This window comes from Homalodisca vitripennis, unplaced genomic scaffold (assembly GCF_021130785.1).
Source record: "Homalodisca vitripennis isolate AUS2020 unplaced genomic scaffold, UT_GWSS_2.1 ScUCBcl_2200;HRSCAF=6717, whole genome shotgun sequence".
NCBI lineage: Eukaryota > Metazoa > Arthropoda > Insecta > Hemiptera > Cicadellidae > Homalodisca > Homalodisca vitripennis.
In genome coordinates this window covers 4,029-20,939 of record NW_025778303.1, presented here as the reverse complement: position 1 = coordinate 20,939, position 16,911 = coordinate 4,029, and the positions used below count along the sequence as shown (strand labels likewise).

The 16,911-nt window shown below is 35.9% G+C and overlaps 1 non-coding gene and 1 pseudogene across 1 annotated transcript; both read left to right on the top strand.

Moving 5' to 3' along the window:
- Positions 1 to 3,226: 3,226 nt before the first annotated feature.
- LOC124371872 lies at positions 3,227 to 3,367 on the top strand. Its single transcript, XR_006923285.1, has one exon. It is a non-coding gene; the product is annotated as a U4 spliceosomal RNA (small nuclear RNA).
- A 13,058-nt stretch (positions 3,368 to 16,425) lies between these two features.
- On the top strand, positions 16,426 to 16,576 carry LOC124371873 (annotated as a pseudogene).
- The last annotated feature ends 335 nt before the right edge of the window (positions 16,577 to 16,911 follow it).

The window sequence follows — 16,911 nt, the reverse complement described above, 5'->3', positions numbered from 1 at the left end:
TTTTTTCTAAATTGTTTTGGGACATGTAACCCATTTCTTATTGCCAAATTTATAATGATTTTCTTTCATTTTCAAAATCAGACAATATTCCATTGGAACTTTTAGTTAAACCTATTCACCCATTCGAGTTTAAAAATGCCTTGCCATCTATCATGATTTCAAGGATTGACTTTGAACATTTTGGAGGATAAGAAGGTCAGTTTGATAATGGTTTTCTGAAAATTAGGAAATTTATGATCACAGTTTTCATTTGTTATTGTTCAGGTCAAGAAAGTTGGATTTTTTGGTTTTGAATATTCCATCATTTTTCATATTTTAAATGGGGTGCCACTATAATGAATTTAAAAAATGTTGATAAATCATTTAATCTCTTCTGCTTTACCTTGAAAGAGACACAAAATGTCAATTCCACATATCTGATTTTAATCAACATCACTTTCATATATATATAATCCATATACTGTAAATATACTGTTAAGTTAGTCAATAATGAGTAGTAATTATAAGCGTAGGCCTACATTTTTATTTATGTTGATATTTTGTTATATTTAAATCTGTCGTTTAATATATAATTAATTAGCTTTTTCTCATGTTGGGCATCATCTATTGATGTTTAATTTAACCATTTACTTTCTCCTTTGTAAACAAAATAAACGTCCGAACAAACCGACAATTTCCCAGTAATATGAATTCCAACATTACATATCAAAGGTAATTAATTCAACGATGTTCGTACTCTATGGTGAATGAAGCAGAAATAACCAATTTCCTACAGGCTACAACAAAATGCAACGTTGGAGACCGGTCAGTAAGCAGTGATCAACCGTTATTCACTGTGATACAAATCACTGATATCTAAGGAATCACGTTATCCAGTGATCACCGATAGAGCAAAATAACTGATATTTCCATCACATACCGACGCTACTCAAGATGCAACTTCATTGGTTACGATATTGCCACCCTGCGCAATGGTTAAAACTTAATTGACAGAGCTGTTGAATAGTGTAATATAAACAAACGTCGTTTGAACAACTGACTGAGGGAAAACTTTCTACATATAGAATTAACTATTTAAAAACTATATAAAACATAAACATCTTAGTTGATAATATTGCTGTTGTAAATATATGTACAAATTAAAGTACAAAACTGAGTGTCATTGTTTTTCTAAAAAAATTATGATTAAAAGGTGATACATTTCATGAAAGTGTTACTATTTGGTTTTTACCCGTGCTTGCCCACCTGATGGTGGGTGGTGGACAAACTTAAGCACCACAAGTCCTAATCACCATTAGCGCTTACTACCGGTGAACTGGTACATTCACAGGTCATACTCTCTTCCCTTCCCAATATACTGTTATAGTATAGCAGACAGGGCCTAATACAGTTGTCCCTATTTAGATTGTACTGTTTAGTGTAAAACCTCATTTTATAGTAATCATTTGATTGTAATCATAAGCTATTTGAATTTAGTTCAATCTTCTATTGGTCATACCTATTATATTTATAATTCCAATATGTTTCAAGCCTATTAAAATGTAGAAATTAATTAATTGCTACAACACAGTAAGGTTACTTTTGGTAACCAGTTTAGGCTTTAATTTATTAGTTAAACATATAAATAAAAACAATTAATACCAAAGGGATCTTATTGGTCATTATGAATGTTAAATATTGTTTATAATAAATAGGTAATGCGGTTTACTTATCTAAATAAAATCCCATCATAAACCTTTATAGGAAAAAACCATTCTTTAGTATGCGGTAAACTCTCATTGTGATGGAACATTGGTGTTTTAAAACAAGTGATATACACTTCTTTGAATAATCTATAGGTATACGGTAGTAAAAACGTGACAAATATGTCACCCCCGAAATACATAAACAGGTCAAAATGTTTTGTTGACAGTTAAGTACGCCGTTGTGTTTTCCTACTTTTCCCCTTAGATGGCTATTCCTAAAAATGTCTATCACTCTTGTTTTAAAAAACAATTTCTAAACAATGATAGGTAACCTGGAACGCCATCCTAAAAGTGCGGGAATTCTTTTTTAAATTTTAAATGTTGATAACGATTGATCTATTAGTGAGCTGGCGGCGAACTGTTTGATAACGAAACCAATAGCCAATGTCAGGTCTATGATTTTAAATAATACATCCTAGAAAACGACGAAGAACAATCCATACACTGTGACAAGAGCAATATTCAGATTCGTTTGTAATGTCGCAGAACTTATATATCGGTTTCTTATTGTAATCACGCTATTGATGAATTTATGTTTATTTGTTTATGACTAATTAATAAAATAAAAACAAAAAACTGTTTACCAAAGTAAATCTTGTACCCCTAATTGTGTTACAGTTATTTTGTTATTTTAAAAGACTGAACTATATAGTGCAAACTATTTATATACAGTACTGTAAATATAATAGAATCGAACTATATTACAATAATTTAATTTATACAATCAGGGCCCGTGGCGCAGAATTTTATTTAGCGGGGGGTTCTATACTTATTTTATTGTGTTAGCGCGTCGGAGTCTCCAATTTTTTAAAACAGTTATTATAACCAACAAATCAGGCGGGAAGGAAAGATGCGCGCTGGCCCAATTCAAACGATTGTGAAATATTTTGAGCGCGCGCATGCGCGTAAAACTGACAGCGCAATAGAGGCACAATTAAACTGATATTATGAAAAACAATATGATATATCCCAATCTTACAAGGGGGGGGTATTTTGAACCCCCAAACCCCCCCCCATGCGCACAGGGCCCACCCATTGTTATACAATATCCAAATTAATTACAAAAATTGAAAGTATTTACCATTTTACAGTACTAAAAGGTACAACTGTGTGGTATGTCTGCTATACTACCCGTATAATTTTGATCATGTAGCAGAGTCCTCCCAGTGATTTACGGGTTCACCGGCAGTAGCGCTAATGGTGCGACTTTTGTTATGTCTCTGTTGAGCACCACAAGGTGGCAGCACGGGTAAAACATAATAGTAATATTACAATGAAAATATAATCTGTTATTATATTTTGTTATAAAACACTAAAACTCATTTGTACATTACTTATATATTTAAAACAGTATGTTTTCAACTCAGATTTTAAGTTTTAAGTCATCATACATAGTTAATTCTATTTGTAAAATGTTTTCACTCTCAGTTGTCAAACGACGTTTGTTTATATACACTATTCAACAGCTCTGTCATTAAGGTAACTTTGCGCAGTGGCAATATCGTAACCAATGAAGTTCATCTGAGGTGCGATTATTGCTTTTTGAAAACTTAAACCAATACACCGCCGTGGGGGCGTGAAATACCGCCCGCACTGGGAATCTCTGGAAGTCCCTCCGGGGGCTTATAGATTTAAAATGAATCAATTAAAAAGTAAAATCACTTCACTTTTAGAGGACTGGACATTACTCGTATTTTACACGTAGTAATTGGCTTACTTGTGCTACTGCTACTTTAAAATAACTGCGATTTTATCTGCTACTCCGCGAGGTGACTTTTTAGATATATGATGAGTTATTGACTTGTAAAATAGAGATTCTTGCTTCGGCATGTATGTACAATCTGAAATGTGATTTATAAAATGTAGTGATAAGGCACATTCTTATAGGTATATGCCTACCATTTTTGTGTATTAACTATTCATTTTTAATTTCAATAATTTTAAAAGTATGGCCTTTATTTTATAAATCATATTTCACATTTTAAACTATATTGAGCAACACGTTTAATAGCTACAATACTAGTTACAAACTATATTATTAAGGACGAACTTCATTCTTAGAAGCTTAGAAACACGTTTTATTTGCATAAAGACTTACAAGTTCATTTCATGTACATGGATTAATTTGAAAATCTGGATTAGTAACACAGTTTAAATAATCACAATTACTCTTAACATAAACCATAATATTTTTATTTCATAAAAAAGTTGTATTGACTCTATGAGAACGAATAAAATAAACGATCTACTACTGTAATTTCTTACCTTAATAATATTGTCTGTTACTAACTAACAAATAAAGTCGCCACGAGTCATACGGTCCACGATCACTGTCGAGCCTAATCACGTACCACCGATATCCAGAGCGCACATGATTCTAGGCACCCCCTGGACATAGCATTCCCCTCGCTTCGTCCGTGAACGTGATAAGGGGGTGCTACAAATCGGCGCAATGGCCGTTCTCCATGTCCCTGAATAAGCCAATCCCTTAGAATAGTTGTGTGGGGGGGGGGGGTAGTTTAGTTTCATCAAAAATTCATCGCCCATTAACTACGCCCATGTCCTGGAGATCTTAGGATACCCCCTCCGATTCTTTTTTCAAATTTGTACCACTGGCGTCGCTGCTTTCTACTTTGCGCTTTTATCTTTTTTACTCTTATATTTCCCTCTCCGCTACTTGTGTAAATATTCCTTGCTACTATGTCCAAGAATCCAATGATTGGTTTCCTTATCCATGCATTAACTTCACAATTTAGTTTATTAAAATTATGCGGAATTTATATCTACTAATACATCATTTTTTTAAAAGCAAAATCCCTCAATACAACTATACATGGGCTAGTTGCTGAAGCATACAGTTTACCCCTTCTTTTGTCTCAGAAAATATATTATTGTCCAATTTCATTTTGACACCTGAGATCTTTTACAATTATTTTAGATAGATCTTTTAGTTATTTTTTTGACGGACATCTCTTGTACCATCCAAGTTAAAACTCACCAGTTAACACATGTTTATAGGTCGCACCCCACATAGTGGCACCAAATTAATTTCTTTTTGTGCAATCAGTTTTTTTTCAATACAAAGATTATTTGTCGAAATGCTCCGTATTAAACAACTAAAATATTTAACAGACATATTAATTGTTCACTAATTTCATTATTTCCATGACAAGCAACTCAAATGCAATAACGGAAGAGTCTGTTTATCCCTTAATTGTTACCAGGCATCTCTATCTAAAAATAACACCATGAAACCTAACAAATGTTTAGTTCAATTGGGGCTTTTACAAACTAAATTCACCGTAATGTAGAGTTTATTTAAATGCATAGGAAAGGTTTTTTAGAAAATACAGCCCTATCGGACGTGTTTTAGGGAATAGGACTGCCTCGAGAGCAACAGGCTGGACCTTATGCTTGTCACAAAATTAGTTTATAATCCTACATGTTACTGTTTAGCGTGTAAAATAATTATACGAATTGTTAAACATAAAGAATAGTTTCTTGTACAAAGGCTGGTCAAATAAATTACACCTTCACACTCTACCGAATATTTTAAATTTTTTTATTATGATCCTATGCTTTCCGATATTGAATCATATTGCAACTAAACCAACTATCGTGGCAATTGACACGTATTATTTATACTACCTTTATAAAATAACATAAGAATTAACATTTTAAGTTGCTGCATATTAAAAAATAAATTAATCACTAGGAACCAGACAAACGTAAGCTTAAAATATGATGAAAATACAGAGGATATACTGACATAATTTCTGAGAAATAAAAAATGATATATAAACTAATAAATTCCAAGACATACAATGTGCAAATTCTTTTTATACAGTGTATTAATTAGAATACTGCAATCTTCGGAAAACGATGTGATTTATTTTTTTTTTTTACATATACTAATGGAAAATATTGTAAACCCCGATTATCCTTTTGTAACATTGGTATTAAAAGCTTTTGGTCTGCTGTGTATGTTGCAACATTAAATACATTAGTTTTTTTTGATGTATTAAATAACTGGAAAATTATTGAAACTGAGGGGTGCATAATTCAGTGTCTTGACCCGTGGCCCTGTGCGCTAAATAAACACCACCGCCCCTTGAAATCGGGGGGATAGGGGATAATTTAGCGCCCTTGACTGTGTCCATGCCCTGAATAATCGCCCCTTAGGCGTGGACAAAAAAAGCAAAAAAAAGAACAAAAACGGGTGGGTATTTTGGGATGAAACAAAAAAAGAAAAAAAAAAAAAAAAGAAAAAAGTAAAAAAAATAAAGAAAAAAGAAAAAAAAACCAAACGGGGGGGGGGGGGGGGGGGGGGGGGGGGGGGGGGGGGGGGGTTGGTGGTTAGTTGTGGGGGGGTGGGGGGGTTGTTGGAGGGTGGGGTGGGGGGGTTGTGTAGGGTTGGGTGTAGTGTAATTTAAAAACAAGTAGGGGGGGGAGTTTTTGGGTCTTTGGGGGGGGGGAAAAAATTGTTGTTTGATGTACCCCCAATGTTTTATTTAATGAAGAATTCGAAGAATGCTGTCCTCACACACCTGAAATGATACCACCGACGAGGGGGTAGGGATAATCCTGCAGATGCTGCACACACAATTAGCGTTTGTGCTTGAATAACCTTTAGGACAATACGAAGCATACTTTTAAACCATACCTAGTATAATTGACAATGCTTACTCTCTGAAGGTCCAGTCGCTGTAGAATGACCTCTTCTTCTGGGTGAGTAAATCTCATTAGCCGGAAACGTAGTGCATCTGAGGAACGGATTACGAAGCGTCCCTCTCTCGTAGAGTAGCTGGTTGTCTTGACCTCTTGAAGGCGAGGCCGGAAGTGTAAATCAGGAATCGAGCACCCTTTGTCTTACTGGGTTCTCAACTGTAGAGAGGGTTAACGGTTGCTTAGTTTCCCGTTGGGTTTCTCACATCACTTGCTCTTCCGAGCGCTTTTTACTAGCCTCAAGGGCGTCATGAGCCCATGATGTCCCTTTAAGGTGAGCGCAAAATGTTGTTCGTTTTGTCCGGTAGTATGGAGCAAGCTAGTAAGACGATTTGTTATTGCCGGAGTTTACGAACTAATGATGCTCTACCATGGTTTAGGGGTCGGGAGTATATAAAGGTGTGCTTATTTCAGGTGGTGCTGAGACAGCATCCTTCGATTTCTTCTTGAAATAAAAATTTGGGGGGAATGAAAAATTTTGGGGGGAACTTTAAAAAAGCGGGTTTCGGAATACGTTTATTTTACAAAGTTAAAAAAAAAATTATACAAGCTTGTTGCAGTAAAGTTTTTAATAAATTAAAACCGGTGATGAGAGGCAAAAAAAATAAATAAAAGCAAATTAACTTTGCAATTCTAACGAGGCGGAATGCAGTAGTTCTATTTTTAGAACAACCAGACCCCGCCCCGCCTTGCCAAGGACGTTTGTGCAACGGGGAAGTCCACGCACCTCATCCCTTCAGCACCGCCCCCCAGTGCTCCAGTCAGGTCACGCATATGTCTTTTCAAGTGTAGTGTTGGTAGTGTGTGAAAACATAATCCTCAAACACAGCACAATAATTAGTTGTCCTTTTTAACGAACGAAGTGACCCACTTGAATGTGACGTGTGTGCCGTTTCTGTTTTCGTTTTTGTTATACGAGTTTAGTATTTAAGTAGGCTTAACTGTATTTCTGTGCTAACTATAACTTGTATTTGTTTTGATAGAATTAAAATAATGCCTCTCGTAAATTAAAAAAACGGGCAGTCAAATATAAGTGTTTGGAAACTAAATGTGCAATTAAGGGTGCACCGCCATCACACAGTGCGTGGCTAAGAAACACTGTAAAAAGAAACACCTCTATAAGGTTTTATCCAAAAACAATATTGATATAAAATATAAAATAACAGAGGAAGAAAGAAGGTGATGGACCTTGGATAACCCTACATTGTGACGTGGAGAACGTTCTACATTTAACTATGGGAACGACGAACCTTTAAACCATTCAACTTGCTGCGCAATCATGCGGCTATTGAAAAGGTTTAACCGCAATATAATAGTAACAAAATGTCCATTAATCTTAGTTTTGTTCAATTTTATAAGCAGGGAGTAAACACATATCAGGCTATGCTCTATTAATGACTCACTCCTAAAGCTTTTCAAAAACATTAAAACCTTTCTAAGTACAATTAATTAAGGCAATTGGAAAGGGCTGTAGAAAAGGAACAAAGCTTATAAAAGAAGAACTAAAAAATTATTAAAAAACTTAAAAATGCAAGTAAAATATTCACAGAGTTTCCCATAAGTGTGCGCCGCGGCGCCCCGCGGGGCGCACGCGAGCTAGTGCTAGGTGGGCGCCGCCGTATGTCTACCAAAGAGTCTAAACGTCATTCATACTACAATACCAGTGCGGACCCAGTCTGTGCGCGCGGCTTTGGATGTAGTTTACTTTGATTACTGGAGTCTTCCCTCCCTGCCGAACCTTTACTTACTGGGCCCAGCCGGCCGGTTTGCACAAACAAAACAACTAGGCAAGGTCCAGACAACAGAGACATTTTTACATCTCGGTTACGTCATTTCTGTTTCTTGGAACTCGTTTGCTAGGCAACGGTGAACTACCTTCGTGTATTTTCGGAAATCCGTTTCGTACGTTCCCGGCGGACCAGTCTGCTTTTACTACTACTTGCAGGTCTAGCTTCTGTTGAGGTTATGTTTTTTAGAATTTTAGAGTTGCGAGTTTTATGTTTTACACAGTGTGACAGTCGCCACAAGTGAAGTAAATAATCAAGAGTAGTGAAGTTGTTGTTTTGTTCAGTTTATTTAGTGTTGGTTATCTATATTGTTCGTTTAAAATGAAAAGATTCCTTATCTTCCAAGATAAAAACTGAACAAGGAAGGAGTAAACAAAGTAGTGATTCCGCGTCAACTTCTGCAAAGAGCGTTGCCCGAGGCAGCTGAGGTGAAAAGCCGTAAACCAAAATTAGCAGAAAACTATGACGATTAAGGTATTTAAGATTTTGCGTTTTTCTTTGTATTGAAATTTAATAATTGAAGAGGAAGCGCCCGCAATGTGGTTTGTTTGCATGAAGGTTTTTATCAGTCGAAATCTATAGCTGCCCTAGTAAACTAAAACGGAGGCATTTAGAAACTGTGCCACTCAAATTTGAATAGGGAAACCAAGAGAGTTCTTTATAAGAAAGAAAACTGAGGGCAGGTAAAACAAAAGGTCTTCTTTTTTTCTAAACATTCCAAAGTCTAACAGCGATGCACATTTTAGCTTCATTTCAAAGTTGGCATATCACATTGCAAAATGCAAAAAGCCTCACACAATTGCGGAAGATGCTTATTTTAACCAGCTGCCGTTGAGACATCGGCTAAGATTAATGGGATTGGCCGAGGATGCAGGGAAGCTGCCTTCTTAAAAATTTCCTCTGTCAAACAATACAATAAGCAGGAGGAATTGATGACATATCTGGAGGACATTACCAACCGGCTTATAAATAGTTTGAGGAGGTTAAAGAGTTCGGAATTCAATTAGACGAGGCTACTGACAGTGCCACAAAGACGCTAATTTAAATTTGCTATCGTCTAGGTATGATGGAATGAAAAACCAGTTGATAGAAGGATTTGTTCGTTTTGATAAGGAAATTTGAAGGAGGCACCTCTGGTAAAGAGTATTGTTTTGATATTGTTAACAATTTTATGGCGGAGAATGATATTTAACTGGGAAGACTTGTGTTGGGGTGTGGGTACTGATGTTGTTTGGCCGGTCAATGTCAGGCCACTACCAAGGACTGCAATCTCAGCATTCGGGGGGAAAAAGCCCCAAACCGCTGTTTGGACACTACTGTATTTATACACCGAGAAGCACTGGCAGCGAGCAAAGTTTCAGTTCAGAGTTAAGTGCAGTTATGAAAACCGTGATCCAAGTAATAAATTTTTATCAAAAACAAGACCAATGAAAGCCCGGTGTTTTACTAAACTATGTGATGACACAGGCGTCTCATCACACTCGTCGCTTTTGGTACTATAGCAGTGGCTCGATGGCTATCTCTGGGCAATTCTCTGCATAAGATTGTTTGAGCTGAGGCAAGAGAATTCCACATTTGTCTGAGTGAAGACTCTGTGATGCTCTTGCTGATATGTTTATTGATGAAAGTTTTCTCCCTTAAAACTGGCGTTCCTGACAGATATTTTTGAACGTTTGTAAACATTCTTAAATAAGTCTTTGCAGGGGAACAATACGGATATTTTTCAAATTGACCAAGTAAAAGTTGAAGGCTATTCTAAGAAGAAACTTATGCTTTGGGAAAAAAAAGTTATGAAGAACATGCGAGATTGTTCGATGTTTTCAACTTTGAATCAGTTTCTTAAAGAAAACGATCTTACTCTGAAAGAGAGAAATGAATAAACAATGTTGACATCAGCACTTGTCTAGAAGTTACAAAGGTTATTTTGAAGACTACACTGCCAAAAGATCAAATCAAAGCGCCAAGCAGTGGCCGGTAAACGACCCTTTTCCAAACCTGTGAAATGCACTGAAAACTTTCAGCCAATGAAGAAGCCAGAAACAGCTAATTGAACTCTTTTTCAACGGACTTCTCTTTGAAAATCAAAAATTTCCGAGTACCCAATCCCTGTTTGAGTATTGTGGAATGGTATTAAAAAACGAATTTCCTACTGACTTGAGCAAAAAGGCTTTGCGTTACTTGATTTACTGCAGTTATTCCATTTTGCAAAGTTCTTTACACTTTCGCGATGATGTGGATTTTATTTTTTTTTCCGCTGTCTGTGCAGTGATAAAAATCCAAGTTATAGATCAGCAAAGCTTAAACATTGAATAAGGAAATTCGGGTTGCATATATCAAAATATTTACAACCCAGGTACAATGAGCTTTATAAAAGAGACAAACAAGGCGCATCCGTCCCATTGGAAAAAACATATTTAACTTATGGACTTTGTTATTTATGTTATAACATTTTATCAAGTTATCATTTCATTTCTATTATATAATTTTTCTTATAATAGGCGAGTCATGTTTTTCTTATGGGTTCGTGTTTAAGTTATTATTCATTAAACAATTTTTTTTTGCAATAAAATCCAAGTACAATCCAATACCTTCTTGCTGTGTTTTAATGATATTTTTTTACCGTTCTATAAGTATACAAGGTAAATCCTGCGTGTTGTTGTTAAATAAACAGTCAATTAACAAACCCCTTATTAACAATGGCTACGCTAAAAGTATAATTTACCAAAATAATACAATTAAACATTTTTTATTTCCTACAAATTTAATTTATTGTAATGTAGGCACATAACACTATGCCAAGTGCCAATGCAAAACGGAATAACAATTTATACTGAGCGTGCCGCCGACCAAAGTCCATGTCTGTACTCAAAGGGATTCCCCCCCCACCCGTGGGCCAAAAAAAGTTTGGGAACCTCCTGCAAAATATTATAATGTATTAGAAGAGATGAGGCACTGCACTGTAAATGGTGACAAGCTAAATATATGTCCCCTAAATATTAGGCATTTTACATTTACACAAACCATACTATCAGCCAAATATTAAAGTAGTATTTGGTCCAATACCGTTATAAGCAAAAGTTATCTAAATGAAAATAAAAAATTCAAATACAATTTAGTTTAATAATGTAATGAAGTCCGTATTGTGTCTATAGTACGTTTTTGATAATTAAAATATCAAAGATCGTTTCTTACTTGTTGTTGTTAACAGCTTAAAGAATTTTTGCTTTGTTCCCTTCCAAACCCCTATTAACACTCTTTGTATTGTAGCAAGGAGTTGCTATATGTTAAAAAAAAATTATTTGTCATAATATATTTTTACCACCATTTATGTATGATATTAACCAATTTTTGGAGAAGGGTGCACTGAGGACAAAAGATGGCGTTTTTCTTCTAAAAATATTTATGGGCTTTATGTGTGTTCGTTTATTCTCTTGTTCAGTGTTAGCCAGAATGTGGCATAATTATTGATAATAAACTCAAAAACAGTTCTAATTAATCTGTACTTTGAAAAAAAGGGTTTATAGATATTTACTAAAATTTTTGGACTAGCAGATTATCTGATAGTAAAAGTTTTACAGTGAAGGCATTTCTCTATATTTCCGGATTGGTGGTTGCCTGCCTGCGGCTAGAAGACAATCCCACATTCTGGAAACATCAGCTGTTCCAAGACCGCAACGACGGAAGCAAGCTTGAAGACTGCAGTGTCAGCCATAAGAGGAGAATGGATCTAAATATACGCCCTATAATACTTGTTCAACGATTACAAAGAAAATTGATACTTTCCAACTGTCACCTCCATGGTAAAACTAGCCTCGGCCAATGTCAGACACCAGAAGAAAGAAAAGAAAGAAAGAAGACGAGAGTTTTTAGACAATAATTAGTAGAGGTGAACAACAATTACCCACAGAGAAGATTACGCTTGAACCTATTACTTTTGAACCCGAACTTCCAATTTCTCCTAAAATCGATCCATACATATCGAGCGATTTTATGCAAAACAAAAAGACTGTCTGCTGAAGCTAAATTAACGATAAGCACTCAAAGTCTTGGACTGGAAAATCGCAAAAAAAAAAAAAAAAAAAAGACCATAAGTATAAGTTAGATTTATTTCCCTTCCTCATCTACGGTAGAAAAATTCAATCACCCAAAAGTTAAAAAAAATCTTTTGAAACCTAATGGGAACCAACCAAAGATAGGACAGAAGTGGTTCTCTTTGTTTACAGTAGGACATTCTGATGCTGTAATTGTAAATTTTTTTTTTTGTTTTTGCATTGTTTGATATTTTGCTGTTGCCATCAGAAAGAAACAATTTTGGGGGGTACCACAGGTTATAAGGGTTGGACGGGGTATCATAGAGTGAGGGGATCGAGATATTAAAACTTCATGGAAAAATCGAAAGAATCCATGATTTCTTCTCAAATTGGGTTTAGATTAGATTGCAATGGATATCCAAAAAAAAGAGTTGAATACTGGATTTGACTGAGCTTTAAATGATAAAATTTAGTCTCAGTCATCACCGTGAGGTTTTCTATCGGTTCGGTTAATCATATGGACTGTCTTGTCGGTATCCTGAACCCGGGGAGATCTGACCGGGGGAAGAGGGAGAGGGAGGAGGAATGTTGGACTTTTCGAAATAATTTAAATGAGTACCTCTCCTACCTAAACGGAACAAAACAATAAACTAGTAAATTTATTTACGATTGTTATTGCTTAAGTATTAAACCCAGACGCACAAGAAAGAGTTTATTTGGGAGATAGCCTTTGATAAGTTCAAAAGAAAATTAAAACTAAAACTTGGTTCTAATTTTCTGAGTTACAGAAACATTTATGATTTAATAAAATTCTTCAGGAAATAGAATTGTTGTTTTCAAGGAACTTGTGGATCATGTTAATGCAAAAACTGAATACGTATTCTATAATTCTTGACTCCACACAAGATGTTACCAAGAAGGAATGCACACAACAGTTGCTAATTCGATATGTCCGATCACAGAGATAACATTCGGGAGAAATTCAAAGAGAAATGTGAATGGCCAGAAGAGCGGCCTTGTTAACGTTTTTACTAGCGGAGACACAACTGGGCAAAAACTTATCAATTGAGCTATTAAAAAACTCTCCAGGAAATTGGATTTGATAAGAATGGTATGATTGGGCAGAGGCATGGATGGTGGTGCGGGAAACCACGCGTGGGTTCCACTTTAGTGTGGGTCAAATCATTTGTCCTCAAGGAATGCCCTAAAGCATTCTTACATTTGGTGGTTCTGTTCGCGATAAGAATTTGCCTTAGTTGATCGGAAAATCAATGGAATATGTGCCCACAAATGAGGGACATGTTCTCCAACTCTGGCAAGAACTGTACAATTTCATGTCTGGACATAAAAGACATCATATTTTCGTTCTAGAGGAAGTTAGGAAAAAGGTCCATGTCAAGGCTAGAAAAAAATGCGGTTTGAAAAAGTAGTCTAATACGACAAGGTGGTCAAGTCAAAAACGATTGCCCCGTAAAAAACCGTTATAACTTTGCTATGATGTCCTAATAGAAACCCTGGAAAGACATATCTGATAACACTCAATCTTGAAACGGTACTCAAGAACATCAGCAAAAGGGACTTTTCTGAAAGCACTATTTTGATTTATGAATCTTGCTGCAGCTATAATCATTGCTGGACCCGAAACTATGTCAAAATTCTGTCACCAGTGATCTGTTTGTTTACAGTCTAAAGATTATGTGACTAGGAATGATTCACGACGAGTGGTTGTCCCTGAAAACTATATTCTAAACTCCAATCTATGAGAAACCGACGAGGGATGGGGACAAAAATGGTGGGCGAGTATTCAATCATTTTTCCTCATGAACACCAATCTCCCAGAAAACTTCAAACAAAACGACAATCCGAAAGAGATAAAAAGAAAATTCATAGACGAACTTTGCCATTGATGAATATTAATTAATTAGAATCCTATGGCAAAACTCGGAGGACCAGTAACGGTCTTCTTTTAAAGTGCTTGAATTCCGATGATCACACAACTACATGATCCGTTTTTCCGTGAAAAGGATCGATTTAAATTTTGTATAGCAAATGACTCATTTTCTCACGAAAAGCTGCTAAACATTGGGGACGACACCCTAAACCCAGAACATTGTCAGTGACCTGTGTGGTTACTATGGGATTGTGAGTACCGAGAAACTTTGTGAGGAGTTTGATGTTTTTCCAGCCAGTTATACAAAGGCAGCTATCAAAATATTTGACCTGTCAGATGTCCTTTCTTCAAGAAGATGATAAATACAACATATGCAAGACTAAACCAATGAAGGAAGTTGAAGTTGGGAAACCCAAAATTCTCTCTGATGAAACACATTGGATTGTAACAAGAACAATTGCAAAAGCAACGATTATCTTGATCAATGGATCAAAGAAGGGCATTTTATAAGGGACCCTATCCGCTGTTTATTGTAAACATATCTGCATGGGTTTCCATGAATTTTACATTCATTTGAACTATCAGATGTAATTCTCACTCTGCAAGAGCAACAAATTGCTCAGGGCTGAAAGAGCAATGAGCAAACATAAAAAATCGGTTTTAAAAAATAGCATTGAGCAGCAGTATGGGTGATACCTGGTTGTCTGATTATGTTGGGTTTTGGCATCCGAAAAGGATATTTTACAATCAATTCCAAACAGTGAGATCATAGAACAAATTTGGCATTTCATCAGTTGGAGAACAGGAAAAAAAACTGAGCTGCTTTACAAAGGCCATCAAGGGTATAATCAAGGGTTAAGTTCATCAAAGTTAGTTACCTTTGTTGAAAACACCCTCTAGCCATTTTGACATTTTAAATTATAGTACTGTTACATTGATTTATTATTTTGTATAGCATATTGTGTTGTTTATTTACATGATTTATTTAAAAAAATTGTACAATAATTATACTGTTATAATTTTATACACCCCCCAGTGAATGGTAAATGTTTTGGGGGAGGGAATGCGCCATAGCCTGTTGGGGGGGATGGGCATCCCTGCGTCCACGAAATAAGACGATTAGTGACAAATTGATTGTCTGTTTAATAATTTAGTTGTTAATCACGAGCATTGTTGAAGGTAATCTTGTATTTGAAAACTGTTTGCACAAAAAGAAATAATTTGTGCCTATGTGACCTAATAAACTGTGTTAACTGGTGAGTTTACTTGGATGACAAGAGATCCGCAAATAATAACTAAAGATCTATCTAAAATATGTAAAGATCTCAGTGTCAAATGAAAACTGAAAATATATGATTTTAGAGAACAAAAGATGAACCTGTTATGTGCAGCTAACTACCATGATATCTATAGAGTATTGAGGATATTCTTTTAAAGGAATTGGTACTAAAATCCAATTTAATAATCAAAATTGTGTAAGATATTGATGTAAGGAACCAATAATTGTGGACTTTCTTGGACATAGTAGCTAAGGAATATTTACAATAGCGTGAAGGAATATAAGATTAAAAAAAAGATAAAAAGCAAAAGAGAAAGCTGCGAGCCAGTGGACAATAAAAATTGAAAAAAAAGAATCGAGGGGTACTAAATGCAGGACATGGACGTGGTTAAGGTGGCGATGAATTACTACCCCCCACCCCCACACTATTCTAAGGGAGATTGCTTATTCAGTGACATGGAAATGGGGGGACGGCCACTTGCGTCCGATTTAGCACCCCCATTTTTACAATTTTTACAGTACAATCTTAAATAGGACAACTGTATGAAATCTGTCTGCTATACTTCAAAGTACATATATTTGGAAGGGAAAGATGTATGCCTGTAGATGTACCAGATTCACCGGTAGTTAGCGCTTTAATGGGTGTGACCTGTGTCATGTGCTGAGTTCTGGATCACCACCCACAACCATAAGGTGGCAGGCACGGGTAAAACCAAATAGTAACACTTTCATGAAATTATCTCACCTTTTATGTAATATTTTTCTTAAAAAGCAAATGACACTCAGGTTGTACTTTATTTTGTACATATATTTACTAAACAGCATAATCAACTAAGATTTTATCATGTTTATGGTAGTTTTAAAATTAGTTAATTCCTATATGCAGAAAGTTTTTCAACTCTCAGTATTGTCAAAACGACGTTTGTTTATATACACCTAATTCAACAGCTCTGAGTTCATGAACGGTAACTTTGCGCAGTGGCAATATCGTAACCAATGAAGTTCATTCTGAGGTGCGATTAATTGCTTATTGAAAACTTAAACCAATACCTCGCCGTGTGCGGGCCGTGAAATACCGCCCGCACTGGCAGTATTCCTGGAAGTCCCCTGCGCGGGGGGCTTATCTAGATACATTAAACATAGATTGTAGGTCAGTCTTATAGGAATGGTGGTCCTTTTACCTCACGTTATACAAAGGTCAGTCCTCTCCACCACCCTTAGTAATCTTAACATGTACATGATTAACAAATGAAGACTTGTATTCAAAGAGAAGCCTGTCAAGTTATTCTGAGAAAGTTGACGTGTTTTTCACACAGAATATTACTTCCCAAAGTTATTACCTGCGGTTTTAATACGAAATGATTATATAGTTTCTAATACTCGCCTTCGGCTCGCTGGGGGCTAACGCCCCCAGGCCCCCCATTTGGGTGTTGGACCAAATTCGGGGAATAAG